We start from the raw sequence: 6000 nt of genomic DNA, 5'->3' as shown, positions 1-6000 counted from the left end.
GAAAACAGATTACATCGAATGTTTGTACAGAAAGATTCATGCATGTTTGTGGATGAATTAGCAAACATTACACAAAGCATAAACGCCACACTTGCTAGACCATTAGGAGAAATGGCTCCAGTGGATGTGACAAAAGAGATAAAAGGAGATGCCATGTTTAGCGCACTTTTGGAAAGAACAAAAAGAGATAAACATACAAACGAAAAGAGGGTTTCCCTAAAGGGGAAGAAACAGAGAAAACGATATTATAAATTTAAAGTAAATGATCGAGTTAGAATTTCACATCTAAAGCACACCTTTCAACTCAAGTATGATCAGAAATGGACAGGTGAAATATTCGTTCTAACCCATAGATTTCGTCGTCAAGGCATTGAAGTATATTGTCGAAGGTAGCAAGGGACAGTTTCGAATAAAGTACCCGTCAATATTTTTGTAAAATTGAGAGTTGCTGTACTTGAAGGCTTATGAGTGTTGCTAAAATTCATGAAATGATTTTTAATGATTATCATTAGAAATCTCTTGTTGAAATTGATATGCAATATGTAGGCCCCTTATGTTAGGTACATGAGAATTAGAAATAAAATGCGAAACCTGCGGCCATGACTGTTGTGCTGACTTTACACAATGAAAATGCAAGTTACAGACGGGAGGTAAAATAACACGGAAAGTAGGTGGATGGGACATTGTAAACTATACACCGGTAAGTTTCTGACATGTGATAGTGCAACATGCACGCGGTACGGAAGGTCAACCCTCTGCATGGAATTAGCTGGGGGAGGTCCAAAAAGCTGAAAAATCATGAAAAATTAGCAAAATATGAAAGGGTCAAAATCTCATAAAAACCAGTATGTAGAGAATTTTATAGGTTTTGATTAGTAATTTTCTTCAGAAATTGGTGATTGGCCTTATAAAGAGTGAATTAAAGGTATTTGTGCTGAATGGGAACTGAGGAAATTCTACTTACAGAGTTCCGAAGACATGCATCCCTTGGCTACAATGAATTGTATAAAAAAAACTGTCCCCTGCCACCTAAAAGACTATGCAGATGGATCTATTTCCGGTACATTTTATGCACAGGAACTACAAAAAGACAACAAAAAGGAAGATACTGTTTGGAAAGTGCGTAAAATATTGAAAGAGCGGACAGGAAAAGATGAAAAGCAGGTTTCAGTCTCTTGGTACCAGTGGCCTTCAAAGTATGTGAATTAAAAAATCAGAATTGATTGACATATAAATCTTGTGTTCTGGATATTCGGATGATCTTAAAGTCTACAGACAGTTTTGCTTTTTACAGAAACAATAAACCTTGTGACTTTCACGTTCATTTTCCAAGACCGTTAACTTTAAATGGACAGTGGTCAGTATCACTGTTAGAGACCTGTTTACCTTCGTCGGAATCTCAAACGGATGTCTGTATTTACTCAAACCTCTGCGAAGATACAATAGTCGGGGGCAAAGAACTTCCATTATTAAGGCGTGTGTATTTAAATATCCGTACGAAGTATCTACGAGACTTGGACAGGTTCATGATGTTCACACACACACACACACACACATATATATATATATATATATATATATATATATATATATATATATATATATATATATATATATATATATATGATACAGATGGTCAGGAAGCGTCATTTCTACAAAAACAAACATCTGTGACACTCTTCTTGAAGTGGAAAAGTCTATAAAAAGGATGTCTGGTCCCACGTACGTGTCTGATCCTAGAATATGGAAAACATTTAACAAAAACATGTTAGATGGAAATTTTAACCCTAGAAGTTATAAAGGTAGACAGTCAGGAAGCGGAATAGCTGGGATGTATTCTAAGAATTCTTACATGATTCCCGTTAATCCACATATTACTGTAGAAGAACCTAAAGAAATATTTAGTAAACATGTGACTCCCATGGCGGCAGTAGAAGAACGACCCAAAGAAGACTTGAACGAAGAAATGCGTGACAATGTTTAGCACGTTCCTGTGGACAGTATAAAAGCAGAAAGCGATCAGAAATCTCACAGTTCTCCTAAGATCAGGAAGAAGAAGAAGAAGAAGAAGAACCCAATTAAAAAAGTTGTACCATCATACATTACTTCAAGAAAACAGAGGCCACAGACTTCGATTCCAATATACTTCTTTCAAAGAAAACAAAGACAAAGTATATATAAGAAAAAAAAGTAATGAGTATAGTAATGCATTACCATTACCAGTACTTTGTGAAAAGTCGACTATAAGTTTTAAAAAAGTCATTTATGAGCTGATTGAAAAGTTTTTGCAAATGTTTCATATGTAAAAAAAAAAACCACACTTAAACATATTTACAGGTTCATGCTCATTATCAGGTTCAATTTTAATGACTTACACATGATTGCTGTTGCAATTTATGATCAGTAAAGTTTTAAAAGGTTTCATCTTTAACTGCATCCTGTCGGGTTTGAAAATAAAAGATGTAAGTGTTTAGGCAATAATAGAAAAAAATACACGAATCTTGTATTTTCTGTCAGTCCAAACTATTGTACTTAATATACATGTACAAGAGAGAGAAAGAGAGAGAGAGAGAGAGAGAGAGAGAGAGAGAGAGAGAGAGAGAGAGAGAGAGAGAGAGAGAGAGAGAAAATATTTTCAAGTGTGTTTTAATACTGGATGTAATTTTTGAGCTTTTAGAGATCATGGTTGTGCATTCTTGTTTGCTTTTAAGGGTGTATGTCTGTTTTAATGGAACACAGTTAAGAGACGGGTGGGGATTGGGGTGTTTAGCACCTCTTAAAGCAATAGATTGTTTTGATACTTAGATTATCTTAGGGGCTTTGTGTGTTGTTGACACATTCTTCACAGTAAAGAATTCACTGAATGCACAACTAATTGGAGTAAATTTTTCAAATGATACAAAATTCTTAATAACAACACTCCTAAAATGTTATGAAATTGTGTTGTTAAAAGCTAGTTATATATTGACAACAATTTTTAATTAAATACAATTTCAATTATTCAATTCATCACAATTTTAAAAAATGAACATGCATAGAAAGGCATAGCAATGCAAGATAATGCCATGTAATGCCAGCATTACACTAGATTTTGAAAAGTAATGCATTACATTACCATTACTTGTAATACCCCAAGCCTGGTTGTAGTAGAAAAAATATATTTTGCGGAACACAGACCAGTCGACGTCTCAGCATATAATACGGAAGATGCCCCGATAGAAATTTCTATACCAGGTCAAGGAAACGAATACATTGATTTGCGAAGGGGTCGTTTATATGCAAAATGTAAAATTGTCATAACAGATGGAACAGCTTTAGAAGCTCAAGAAAAAAACTTGCATCATAAACCTCCCTTTACAATCGCTTTGGTCACAGATAGACACTTATATGAACGGGAAGTTAGTGTCTCTGAACACTAACTATTACCCATGGAAAGCCTATTTAAAAATCATCTTGTCCAGTGGCACCGATGGCTCAGAATCGCAATAGGAATCTCACCTATTTTCCCGGACGATGAAGCTATGGACGATGCAAATGCATACGATGGGACGAACTGCGGTTTGGCGAAGAGGTATACATTTACACAGTTAAGTAAAGTTTTTGATTTGGAAGGACCTTTATACGATGACATTTTCCGGTTGGATAAATACATTGTGAATGGTGTAGACCTTAACCTAAAATTATTTCGAAACAGAGCCCCTCTATTGATAAAGAGTGCAGATGGATCTCCTTCGTACAAAGTGCAGCTGTTCGATGCATCTGTTAAAGCCTGCATGATCAAAGTGGACAGTGGTGTGTTAATAAATCACGCGGAAATATTGAAAGAAGCCACAGCAAAATACCCATTGGTCAGAACCAAAGTGAAAATGAACACCTGTTCCACGGGCTCTGGAAGTTTCATTTGGCAGAAGGTATCGTCTACCAATCTACCATCAAAAGCATGTTTTGCATTAATTTCACAAGCTGCTGTAAATGGAGATTTCACAAAAAACATATTTAATTTCCAAAATATGGCGGAGGAAATTGCACTTTACGTAGATGGCGAAAGCATTCCAGCGAGACCCATGAAAATTGATGTAGGGGATAACAAGAATTGCGTCACACCATTTATTGATTTATTTGAGGTGGCTGAGAAATGGAACAAGGACTCCGGACTTAACATAACGCGTAAAATGTTTAGTGAGGGGTACACAGTTTACGCATTTAGTATCGCTCCCAGCGATCTTGGTGAAGAATATATAAATTTGGTTCGCCAGGGAAGCATCAGATTAGAGGTAAAAATTTGCAACGCATGCTACAGAGACATTGAATTGTTTGGCGTATGCTGAATTTCCCGCTTTGCTCGAAATTGATCAGTCAAGAGATATCACGTACACCCGAGTATGAATGGACATGAGTTACTAGGTCTAACAAGAAATAAAAGACATATTGCAGATGTCATGAGGGGAGTTTTTTCATCAAACAATCTGCCACAAAAGGTATCCAGATACCCATCTGCATACATTTGCAACACCGACCATACTTATTTGACAGGAAGTCATTTGGTAGTGTTCTGGATCCACAGTCCAATACGAGCCGAGTTTTACGACAGTTTTAGAAATTTGGATGGATTTAACGGCGTTGCGTTTAATGTATTTTTACAAAATAACTGTAAATATTGTGTATACAATAACGTTCAAATTCAACACAGGGACAGTGATTCTTGCGGATATCATGTATTGTTTTATATATGGATGAAATGTTATAATTATTTGATGTCACAAGTAATAAGACTACAAAGCCACTGCATTAATCCCGACGCTTATGTTAAAGAATTTGTACATAAATATTTGTAAAAGAAAAAAAAACATTGCATATTATGTGATGTTTTACATATTGAGGTGAAAGATTATATATTATCATTCTACCAATGTGTCAATCAAGATGATGGTATTTTGTATAAAAAAAAAAAAAAAAAAAAGGTTTTGTAAAATAGACTTATTATCATTTGAGTCAGAGGAAGTATGCATTGGTGGAAGAACGAATCAATTTTACCATTTCGATCACCTACAACCAGTATGGTTTTGGTGCAACCATGTCAGGAAAAACTCATTTAATCTATCGCATTTTATTGAAGCAAACGGGATGTTCGAGATTCCTCCTCAAAAAATAATATACTGTTATAGTCAGTATCAACCTTTGTTCGAGGAGATGGAACGTAACATTACGAGTCTTGTTCTATATCAAGGACTACCGTCTTAAGAGCAAATAGAAGAATGGACAGAAGGCATAAAACATACCCGGGTAATTTTAGACGATTTAATGACTCAAGTCTCAAGTAGCGAAAAGCGAAGAACTGTTGCAGTATTTAGCATCACGGCGCATCACAAGAACTGCACTGTGTTTTTTTTAACACAAAATTTATTTTTGCAGTCCAAAATGTTTCGCAGTTTGTCATTAGATTGTCATTATGTCGTATTATTTCGGTCATTGAGAGACTCGAGGCAAATATTGTCATTTGGAGCTCAAGTGTACCCAGGCCAGTCGTCATTTTTTAAGGATGCATATCAAAAAGCAACATGAATATTTTTTTTCCTATACTTAATTTTTTTCCCATATAAGCAAGTAACCACAAAATAATAAATTTCAGTGTTTATTCATAAGTGTGTATGTGTGTGTGTATGATTGAATGTCTGTTTTGCATGTCTGTTTCTTTGAAAAAGAAATAAATTATAAAAAAAAAAAAAAGCAACATTTAAATCGTACGGATACCTACTCGATGATATGAACCCCGCCAGTCCTGATAAATATAGATTGCTCACGCATATATTTCCGCAAGAAGAATCACTCATATATTTACCAAAGGAATAAACAGGAGTGGTTATTTTCAGGAACCATAAGCCATCTGGTAACATCGAATGCAGCCTTTCTCAAGATATAATTGTATTCGATAGATACCAAACAAAGAAAAGCTGTAATATACTGACTGAAAATCAACAGCAAGCATTGTGTGAGGTAATT

The sequence above is a fragment of the Magallana gigas genome, chromosome 9 (assembly GCF_963853765.1).
Source record: "Magallana gigas chromosome 9, xbMagGiga1.1, whole genome shotgun sequence".
Lineage (NCBI taxonomy): Eukaryota > Metazoa > Mollusca > Bivalvia > Ostreida > Ostreidae > Magallana > Magallana gigas.
The sequence above is the reverse complement of the archived record's forward strand: the minus strand, read 5'-3'. Positions refer to the sequence as shown.